General features: G+C 46.1%; 1 protein-coding gene across 1 annotated transcript in view; it reads right to left on the reverse strand.

Moving 5' to 3' along the window:
• The window catches only part of ALS2CL (ALS2 C-terminal like), a 62,117-nt gene that overhangs the window by 40,430 nt on the left and 9,866 nt on the right, over positions 1-11,821 (reverse strand). The gene's annotated exons all lie outside the window — the stretch shown is intronic.

An 11,821-nucleotide genomic window follows, 5' to 3' on the forward strand; every position in this document is an offset into this window, starting at 1 on the left:
ACAGCATATGTTCCAACACCAGTAAGGACTCACTATTAATTCTTCAACAAGTGGAGGTGCAGTTATCACAAAGGCATGGACGAAGCCCTGGACAGAAAGTTGCTTTGGTTAAGTGAAACCAGTTGGTAGATGGCCTTCACCAACCTGGCTCTCTTTAAGGTAAGCAGCAAAAAACAAACAGGAGCACACTGGCCATCAGCATAGTGAACTAAATGCTCATCCTGATCCAAGTCCCAAAAAGTACCCAAGAATGACATGTGATAGTCACCCTGTGCCTGTTAGTCAAGCTGTACCAGTTCTTTAGGCTGTTGGACAAATACCACCTGCAACAAGGTGGTGCTGAAACTGTTCATCACCAGCTGCACCAACTGGTCCCATCCTCAGCTTGTCCCACACAGCACTGTAGATGAGCCTGCAAAGACAGAACAACCAGATGGCCATGGGGGTGATGGTCAACGTGTTGGGATCAACTGAGATGTCTATCATGCAGTAGATGCCTTCAAAACGTCAGGGTGCTAGGTGGCTCTCAGGACCTTAGAGGGCCCAGAGAGTTTGCAGACACTTTTCTCAAACAAGGGGCACTTCTGCAATTGTACCAGGCCACTCATCACGTCCAAAGACGAGCTCAAGTGCACATGTAACATCACGTGGTCCTGTGATTAATGTGCTTACTCTAATCCAGAGAACAAAACAAATAAAAAATACCAGCCCATAGAGCAGCTACTTAATATATTGCCAGCCAGCCAGTTCAGGAGATGCATAAGAACTCTATTTAGATGATTACTTTTCTTTGTAAAGACAAACAGAAACAATACAGTAGTCTTTAAATAAACCCATAATGCCCATTTAGCTACAGGAATGAACCGTGACTTGCAATTCAAACTGTTTATTGCTTTATAGTAGTTTGTCCAGCTATGGCCTCTTGCTGAAGAGGGAAACAAACACCAGCCTCTGGCAGCCAGTCCCAATTACTTAAGAGCTGTAGTATGTGCAGAAAGCATGAAAACAGATGAAAATAGACCCGTGCAGCACCTGGCTGTCACCTTTCAGCTTGGAACTACTTCTATGCAAAGTTATCCATCTAGTAACTGAAAATCTGAAATAAGTTTATGGAAACTTAATAAAAAACAACAACAAAAATGCGGTAATCTTTCGTTGTAGAAGAACAACAGCAACCCTTCAGGCTCTTAAAATAACATGCAATTTGACTGAGTCAGGGCAGAGAAGTGGTACTGGAGAGATAGGTAGGTACTCATGGCCTGTGTCCTTTTGGGGTGCAGAACTTCCCAGATGGGGATTGGCACAGCGTTATCCCATTCTTGACTACAGAGGAGAGTGACTTTTACCTGGGCTCTTCCAAACAATCTGAGCAGGGTGTCACAACCCTAGCTTCAATACTGGGACCTTCCTCCCACTCCTTGGCAAAGCTCTGTCTCGTGTATTCAGTTGATGGATCAGAGAAATCCGATAGCCAGAGGCACCTGGCACATGGAGACACGAAACAGGAGCAAAGATGCATAGGTGCAGAGATATGACAGCGCTGCTGAGGGACGGTGCAGAAAATCTAATTGATTTCTGCTGTTTCTCAATGCATGGGATGTTTCTGACTTGAGGCCAAGACCAGTCCCCTGCTTATCACCCAGCTGGCTTTTATCCATCACACCTGATAACAACCGCCTTTTCATTTGGGAGGCTGGGAAGGGCTTTCTCCACCCGCAAACATACACAGCGTGGGAGCAGTTGACAAGGGGCAAGCCATGAAAGAGCAAATCAGAAAACTGAGGTGAGCCACAGCCCAGTCTTCCCCACACTCCCATCCCTCCCAGTTCCCCAAACCTTTGTTGGGACAGCAGTGTAGGTCAGACAGCACAACAGCCAACCACTTCTGCTGTGAAAGCAATGAGTCACTACGAAACTGTCCCAAGAGGTCAAGCAGACCAGGATGTGATCTTCCCACTGCACAAGAGTTGTGGCCTTCTTCTTACCACTGCACCATGGAGTCCTGGTTTGACCTCTCCCTTCACACAGGGACAGCCAGGTCCTGCCCCACTGGGCTGGATGAGACCTACAACCACAGGGCATGTCACCGACATGAATCCAGCAACCCAGAGATGTGGTGCTGAAAGAGCAAAGGCACCTTGTCTGACAGAATGTGCCATGCACCATGACATCTTGCTGCGGCAGTACACATCTTGTTGATTTTGCAAATTTTTGCCTCTTTGCAGAGAGGAAACAGACAGCATTCCTGATTCACAGAGGCAGAGATGGAAGGATTTTGCTGAATTCAGCCACCTCAGATTGGCCTGTATCTTAAGTGTGGATGTACCCACAAAATAAGTGCATCCCAGCCCTGTGAAATACCTTAACACTAAACGTTGGAGAGAGACACTAGCATGCAGTGAATATAACCCTGCTTCAAAGCTATAGCTCTCAGACCTTCAGCACAGCACAGAGAATAATCCTTTGCAATTACAACCACAACGTCCCACGAGACCACCCCAACAGCACCTCCCACCCAAACATCACCCGAACACAAAGCCCCTTTGACAGATTCATTCGAGTTATAAGGGCCCCTTTAAAGGCCATGTAGTCCAGCCCTCCTGCAGGGACCCCCACAGCTCCATCAGGTGCTCAGAGTCACATCCAGCCTAATCTTGGGTGTCTCCATGCATGGGGCACCACCACCTCTCTGGGCAACCTGTGCTGGTGCTACACTGTTCTTATCATAAAACCTTTTTTCTTATAGCCAATCTACACCTCCCCTCTTTTCATTTGAAACCACTTCCCCCCCCCCTCCTTATGCTATCCCCTCTTACCATGGGCTGAGCTGTCAGCTGGGGACAAGCAGCCGTGGACGTGGAAAGCAGAATGTGGAAAGCAGAACCAGTGCTAAAAAGCACCCGGTTCTGTCTTTTCAGCTGCTTTATTTACTCATTTTAAAAAGAAAGGGGGAAGGAAAAAAAAAAAGTGTAATAAATAAATAAATAAATCAAATCGAGGAAGTAATGTTTCTCTCCCAAAAACGCTCTGCAAAACATTCTTGGTAGACGTGGAAACCCCTGGCGGGCTGCCAGCCCTTGGCAGGTCTCCGCAATTAAGGTTTCAGAAAGCAACTCAACCCTCAAATAGCTTTGAGGGAATTTAAAGGAGAAACGGCAGCCCATTGGTAGGCAGCACTGGGGTTGCTCCTCGGTTTCCCTATGGGGAAAGCTTGTCACACTCCTGTGTAACTGAGGACTGGCAAACTTGTGATGGAGCAGGTTGAAAACGACTGCAGCCTCCACGCTTCTGCAAAAGAGATTTCCTAGACACGGCCTGCAGGGACAGAGGGTAACTGGGAGGATGGAGGGGGATGCATTTTTGCTGTGCACTGAGGATTAAACTGCAGCAGAAGGTATTTAAGAAGTTCTGCTCCTCCCGTGCCTTAGGGCTGCCTTGTCTTTGCTCGTGATTGTGCCGGAGAGCAATGAGGAGCTGGGAGCATGGGCTGCTCTGCCTGGAAGTCTGAGAGCACAGAGAGCAAGGAAGCGTGTGGGCTTTGGACCTCACAGCTCTGGGAAGAGCAAGAGAACAGAGAATAATGCTTAAGAGCATGGGTTTTTTTTAAGGGGAGCAAGTGAACAGGAATGAACCCATGCTTAGGTCTCAGACTTCCATCAGCGGTGCATGCAAGCTGTTTTATGACGTGTGAGTGAGCATGAACACAACGAGCCAGATGCCCAATGCATTTGCATTAGCAACCTCTTGTTAAGAGCTCCCAGTTCCATGGTAAAAGCTAGAAAGAAGTAAGGTGACTCACTGCCCTGCTTTCTGCTTACCAGCATGGGACATTTTCCTGGGATACCTGACCCTGAATCTCCCACGATTCTTTGTCCACAGCCCAAATGCAGGCAGGCAGCGAGGAAACCCCAGGGTGAAGAAAAAGATGAGGAGCCAGGAGCCACATCTCCATCCACTTGCAGTGATTTGACTTCAACACAGAGCCAACTTGCATGGTTCAGGACTGCTACATTCTCCAAAACTTATCAGCAAGATGGAACATCTAACAAGATCCACACTTCCCTTATTTCTCAGAAAGATAGAAAAGACAGGAGATAACAGGAAGCTGGCAAGGCATTGTGGTTTCACCAGGAGTCTGATGGTCATCCACCAACCAGAGAGTACATAAAAAACATGTGCAATCTGGGCTATTACTGATCTTACCTGGTGAGGTGTCATTGCTGGCAGGATCGTATGTTGGAAAAGACAACCACTTCCCCTCTTTACAAAGCTCACTTCCTCACTATTGCTAAATTCAGAAGTTTTGCAATACTTTTTCTCTCTGAAAAGCATCCTTCAGATGCCAGGTCAACTGAGTAAAAGTAAATCCTTGCATGGGAGTTTCCTTGTCATGAATAGAAGTTATTAAAAAAAAAGAGAGAGAGAGAGAGAGAGAGAGAGAAACTCTCATTTAAAATCCCAACAGGAGATTCTGCTCTGACCTGCTGAAGGTGTTTTTAAGTTGTCCCAAAGGAAGAAGCTGAAACGAAGTTATGAAGTGCTGGAGATTGCAAAAAATCTGTTTTGTTTTTTTTTTTTTCCCTGAAAACTAAAAGGAGCAGCAACTTCAGTGATCCACATATCGAATAAAGAAATCTGGAGTAAAAACACTATCAGGTTTATTTGTGCTGTTTTTTGCATAGCTCTTGCCACAAGGGATTCCCAGCAGCAGTTTGATGCCACAGCAGTCTTGGTTCTTGAGTACATAAGGGATTCACAGTCTAACTTGCTCTGTGCATTTTTTAGAAAATATCTACACCTCTTTAGACCCCACAAATAAAACGATATGTACAGTGTTGAACTCCTAGCCCATAGGCAAGATGCTAATAATAAAATACAGTCTGGAAATGGCATTCCAGGAGCTTAGGGAGACCAAGCTGTGTTTGAACGAGGGCACAGCAGGTACATGTGCACAGAGCCCTCTTGGCTGAGGCAGTTTTCTCTAAAATGAAGCAGTCCCACGTGTAGCAGGACTAGCAGCCCAACTTGCCATGGGTTTGGGCTCTGCAGTTGCATTTGCTGGTGTCTAGCAAGATGCAGGCACAAACCAAAGGTGCCCACAGAAGCTATGCCCAGATCCTCTGGTGTCACAGAATCAGAATCACAGAATTGTAGGGGTCAGGAGGAAACTGAGATCCTCCAGATCAGCTTTCCTGCTAAAGCAAGTCCTCTACAATAGGTGACACATGAAAGCACCAAGGCAACTCTTGAATACCTCCAGAGGAAAGAGTCTCCATCACCTCTCAGGGCAGCCTGTTCCAGGGCACTGATATCCTCGCAGTAAATAAGTTCTTCCTCGTGTTCATGTGGAAGTTCCTGTGTTCTAGTTTGCATCCACTGCTCCTTGTCCTGTCTCTGGGAACTGCTGAAAAGTGCCTGGCCCCATCCTCCTGGCCCACATCCTTTGTGTATTTATAAGCAATGGTCAGATTCCCTCTCTCAGCCTTCCCTTTCTCCAGCCCTCAGTCTTTCCCCATCAGGATGTGCACCTGAGAGTCTGCAGCTCCCTGCTGGACTCTCTTCATCAGTTCCCTGTCTGCCTGGAACTGGGGAGCCCAGAACTGGACCCAGTTCTCCAGTTGTGGCCTCTCCAGGACAGACTAGAAGGGGAAGAGAACCTTCCTCACCTTGCTGACCACTTTCATTGGAGATGAGAACCTTGGAGATGAGACACTGAGGGCCGTGGTCAGTGGTCATGGTGGGGATGTGTTGGCATTTGGACTAGAGGTCTTTTACAGCCTTAATTATTCTTGTCCTCGTTGAATTTCACAAGGTTCCTCTTTGACCAACACTCAGCCTGTCAAGGTCAAGCAAGAATTAACCTCATATCATCCTTCCTCAGGGAGGATAGCTAATAAAATTTTATCCAGCATCACATTTTTAAAACAAATTACACAGAAATTTAGCATCTCCCTGACTGCTATCCCTTGGCCAGTTTCAACTGAATTAAAACAACAGCAACAAAGCTTTAGAAATCCAGATGAGGGAAGGTAAAGCAGTGAAAGGGAGAAAGGAGCAGGTGAAATATCCTGTCCAAAACCCCAATTTCTTTAATAAATGAAGGTTGAAAAAGAACAAGTCACCCAGCTCAGTGAAGCATTGTTTGGGATCTCAGAGCCCCAGACGGGATTTCCATAAGGTAAGGGAGAATCAAGCTGCACAACTTCTGAGACAGAGGCATAATTTTCTGCCTCAGTGCTGCCACCATCTGTTGTCTGCTGATGAGCCCAATAACTCAGCATTCTGCATCTCCTTTTCACCTTGCCCTATTCTTACATTTCTTTTTTCAAGAGCACCATTTCCCATTATCTCATGAGTGGGAACAAAGCAGTGAGCATTCACCATAAAACTGCAAACGCAATGGAGAACCAAACTGCTGCTCTTCCCCCAATGAGATGGGCACACCAGCATCTTTCCTCTTCCCTGCAGTCTTCACAATCTAATCAGTAATGCCTTAAAGCTCACCTACCAATTTGAGCTTATAAAATATTAATCTGCTGTTTAGCTATTTCTCCTGAAGTTGTGCTTAATTCTAATAGGGTTACAATACAATAGCAGAAAGGACCAGATCCTCCCAGACCTCACTGCTTCTTTTCTTATCAAAAACCCCAGACTTCTCCCAGCAAATAATATTACAGTAAGTTACTTTGGGTATAGAAGAATACAGTTAACTCGGTGAACTCCAAGAGTTTTGGAATTTTTGTTGTTTCAAAATACAGTAAAACAGGACTGATACAAGGCCTTGAGTGTCTGCATCATATGGGATATTGCACCTGGTTCTGGGGTTACAATACACAAAATACAGCACAGAAAAGATGAGGAGCTTCTGGAGATGGTCCAGAGAAGGGCCATGAAGATGATCCAAGGTCTGGTGTACACCACAAAGACAGGGGAGACCTCATTACAGCCTTCCAGTATTTAAAGGGAGATTTTGAACAGGAGGGAAATCAACTTTATACATCAGTAGATAGCGACGGGACAAGGGATAATGGTTTTAAACTAAAAGAGGGAAGATTTAGATTAGATGTCAGGGGGAAGCTTGTCATTGGGAGGCACTGGAACAGGCTGACCAGAGAGACTGGGGATGCCCTGATCCTGGAGGTGTTTAAAGCCAGGTCGAGTGAGGCACTGGGCAACCTGATCTAGTACTTGATCCAGCAGCTAGCAGCCCTGCCAGGGGGTTGGAACTTGCTCATGCTTGAGGTCTTTTCTAACCCAAACCATTCTGTGAATCTCTGATCATGATGTTTCAAAAGCAAACAAGCTCAGGACCTTTGTGTTTTATGCTTCTCGTAGCAAAGAAGATTGGAAAGTTATTTTTAAGCAATTTTTGGTAGCTGGACTCCAAGGCAGATCTTTAATAATCCATCTCCTAATACTGTTGGGAGGAAATAAAAATAGGATTCCTAGTCCAGCACTCAGTTATTCCTCAGAAACAAGAAAGCTACAGCTGGAAAGTTCATAAAACTCTTAGAATCATTAAGGATATAAAAGACCTCTAAGATCATCAAGGCCAACGTTCAACCCATCCCCACCATGCCCACTCATAGAATCATAAAGGTTGGAAAAGACCTCTACCAAGAACATTAAGTCCAACCATTGACACATCACCACCATGCCTACTAAAACACGTCTAAGTGAACATACTCAGTGCATTCATCTGGGTTCAGTCTCTAAGACTTCTTTAATCTAGCAAAGTACTGTAATCTGGTTTATCCAATCACTCTCCTCTTCCTCCTCTTTTTCAATCTGTGGCCAAAGACAGAAGGACAGCCCAGTTGAGAGTCCTACACTCCCTCAAATCTATGCCTTCGTTTTCTATCTTATCCAGAGAAATTCCTTGAGTCCTTCGAGCAGACCTGAGCCCTGCAGCTTTAGCTCCTACTGCCTACCATGCATAGAATCATGGAGTGGTTGGGGTTGGAAGAGACCTTTAAGATCACCTAGTTCCAACCCCCCTGCTGTAGGCAGGGACACCTACCTGTAGACCAGGTTGCTCACAGCCCCATCCAGCCTGGCCTTGAGTACTTCCACAGAGAGGGCATCCACAGCCTCAATGGCAACCTGTTCCAGTGTCTCACCACCCTCACAGTGAAGAATTTCTTCCTAATATCTATGCAGATGCTCTTTCCAGTTGCCATCCACCCTCTCCAGGCTTAAAGATCAGATGAAACTGCAAACTGCAGCAACACATCCCCTCAAGGTCCTCCAGGGATGAAAGATGTTTTTAAAATCTAGAGACAAGAAATTCACATCTCTAGTAACACTGATCTCTGCTAGCATAGGGTAGCTACGAAGCTGATGATGCATCAGCTTGGCTTACAGCCCTATTTTACTAAGGGAAGAGACTTCTCTCAGGGAAGAAAACAAGGGCAAGAGAGCTGGAATCAGTCAGACAGCTGTAAAGAAGGAAAAAAAAAGCCACAGTTTCAATGAGTGGACTGCTTTCCTTGTGAGGAGCAGCAGGAGCTCCAAGTGCTTCTTCACTCCCTGCATCCCTCTCTACGAAGCCTGGCTGGAGAAGCAGCAGAGCACTCTGTAAGCGACACCAATCTAATTAATTAATGACTCCCAGCATCGTGTCTCTGGCTGCTGGGCTAGCAGGAAGGCAGGGCTGGGACAGCACGCAGCAGTTTCTGGTAAACGCTGCATGCTGCTGACAGCTAGCTCAGTTATTCATCACCTCTCCTGCTTTGGTCTACGGCACAGAGCAAGTCAGAGATTATTCTGGGCAGAGAAGATGGCGTGGGATCCACCCTTGCAGCATCCTCTCTCCTGGATGAGGTCTTCCTCCCTCTTCTTGTCGTGCTCCAGAGCTGCCGTGGCACAGTTAATTGAGGTAAGGAACAACCTGCTTTGTGGGTTAGGGGTTCAGGGGTGGCCAGAAATCCTGCTTTTTCCATGCAAGGGTGGAAAGTGGGGAATTTAAGGTGGCTCTGAGGAGATAGAGGCTCCTTCAGGCAGCGCTTGTTGCTTTTTGCAGGCCCAGTACTGTAAAAGAGCTGCTTTTAAAATGCCCACAGCTAGCTATCATAAAATCATTAAGGCTGGAAGAGGCCACAGTGATCATCTAAACCAACCCCAGCCCATCCCCACTAACCACATCCCTCAGTGCCACATCTTCATGGCTCTTAAACGCTTACAGGGAGTGTAACTCCACCATCTCCCTGGTTAAAGCATGATGATCGATCACAGGAGGCACTCAATGCTCCTTCGATCCCACAACGTGGACTGAGACAGCATGGAAATGCACAGCACAGCTCTTCCAGCCCCACATTGCCTGTCTAACAAGTGCCCCATGACACGCACTCGGGGAAGGAGGAGGACCAGGTTTGGCCCAGGTGATCCTGTCCATGGAGGCATCTGTCCAGGTTAAGTGGACATGTTTCTCCCTCTGCCTTCTCTCATTTCCTCAAGTTCAACCAAAATGTTAGCTCTGGAGGTGATGCTCCCCACCCATAGCTCATGTGGCCATCCAGCACATCTGGGATGAAACAAGGGGGAAGAGCAGATTGCACTTTGACAGCAGCTACAGCTACTTTCTACTTTCAGAAGTAAGAGAGCCCTCCAGAATCACAGCTACCAAAAATTTCAGAGTTGTTTTCAACTTCTTAATCACTTTTCCTACTTAAAAGGCTGAGCCATGTTAGAAGAAGGTCTGAGGTCAGAGCCCTTGTGATCTGGTGCTGATGAGGAGCATCAACGTGTTTAACAGCAGAGCTCACTCTGCTCACATTCTCAACTTTAGCTATGCTGTTCAAAAATGCTGCCATGCTGCGTAGCTGCATCTGCTTTAAGGGATCTATAATGGGCCAGAAGAAGAAAAGTAGCTTCATCATGATAGATCTTAGCTTCCCTACCTGTTCTGCTTCTCACCTGGCCTCACATCAAGCCAGGTCCAATCTCTGTAGCCTTAGGTCTCCATGTTTTAACAGTTTACCACCAATGCATCAGAGGTGACAAGAGCTGTGCTGAGTTCATATCCCCACCCACTGTTCTGCCTCATCTCTGTCTCAATCTAGACTTACTTAATATGATATTTTCAGATGAACCTATGAACCCATCTCATCTGGCTGTAGTATAACATCCCCAGCAAGCCAAATCAGCACCTGAATGCTCCTTTGGAAATGCACTCAGACTGCTGTAGGCATTTTCCCAAGCTGTTCAACCTACAGCAGTTCTCAAGGTGACAAGCCAGGCAGAACTTTCTCTTACGGTGCACATCAGACAATATGCTTCACTGAAGCCGAGTCACTTTGCAGTCCCAGCTTCCACCTCACCAAAAAGATTATTATTTTAACCTTCCTTGCCATTTCCAGCGCCCAGACAACCACCTGAATAAGCAGCCTGACGTTTTCTGTTTGAGGATAGATATTTCACAGACACACACTTCCCAGGATTTGACTTCATGCCAAAGCAGAGCAAGGATAAATGTCAAAATTAGTGAGATGGTTATAAAACAGGTGTGGCTTTCTGATCTGTTTTACTTATACCGGACTCTTGGAAACATGTCCATTTCTTATACCACATTGGAGCTGCTCAGCAGATTAATTACCAAAAGATATCCCAAACTGTGATTAGATGATAAGCCATATTCTGTATTTCATAGAACCATTTAGGTTGGAACGGACTCTTAAAGGCTACCTAGTCCAACTCCCTGCAGTGAAAAGGGACAGCTACAGCTCAAGCAGACTTAAGGCAGGTGAATTACATGCAGCACTAAAGCTCTGCAAGGATTTTTTATTTTTACTTCAAATAGTAACACAATATTGCAAATAATTCAATTTGAGCTAAGCCAGCCTGGTGGAGCCAACTGAGAGAGGTCAAAGGGAGTGGACATCAGAGCATATCAGCGAGCACAAAAGAAAAGCAAACAAACCCACAATAAGGTGGAGTGAGGAAACCAGATGCTCTTGGTTAGTGATGTCCAAGTGTTTCTAAATGTGCATAACTGTGTGCATTTTCCACTGAGAGAGAGGATGCAATAAGAGCCTCTGATTATTGAATCTAATTGCACTGACAAAAAGCTTTTCTCTGTCATTGATATTTTATCTACGCATATACAAGGCGAAAGTTAAGATTAGCAAACTGCCCCTGGACCAGGTACATCTAGAATTAGCTCTGTGGGCTTCTCAGGGCCTGCCCATTTAGTGCCCTAGAAGCATCCCAGTAACATGCCTTGCTGAGACCTATGCTTCAGAGTTGGGAGCTCTTCCCCAAGAACATCTTGTCCAACTTCAGCTGTAACTGTACAGATTGGTGAAGACAAACACCCATGTACCTTTATCTAGGCGACTCTCACACCCCACATGTAAAATGCATTCACAAGCTCAGAAGTTACCACGTGCTAGTTAAGTCTCTAGGTTAGTTTGGAGCTTCCTAGACAAAAGGTAAAACCCTGTCCCTAGGAAGTCATGTAAAAAAGTCACCAGAAGCTTCATCAAACTATAACCATGGACTCACAGAACCATATCACCGTAAAGGTTGGAAAAGATGACTAAGAGTTCATGTCAACCCTGCCTACAGCAGTGGGGTTGGAACTAGGTGATCTTTAAGGTCTCCTCCTACCCGAGCCATTCTATGATCACCAAGTCCAACCTCAGCTCACCCCCACTGTGCCCACTGACCACATCCCTCAGTGCCACATCTCCACATTTCTTGAACACCCCCAGGTGACTCCACCATCTCCCTGGGCAGCCCTGTACCAGTACATTATCACTCTTTCTGAGAAGAAATTTTTCCCAATATCCAACCTGACCCTGCCCCAGCCATCACCTCTCAT

This window comes from Cyrtonyx montezumae, unplaced genomic scaffold (genome assembly GCF_038088225.1).
Source record: "Cyrtonyx montezumae isolate F1298 unplaced genomic scaffold, pur_monq_1.0 scaffold_32, whole genome shotgun sequence".
Lineage (NCBI taxonomy): Eukaryota > Metazoa > Chordata > Aves > Galliformes > Odontophoridae > Cyrtonyx > Cyrtonyx montezumae.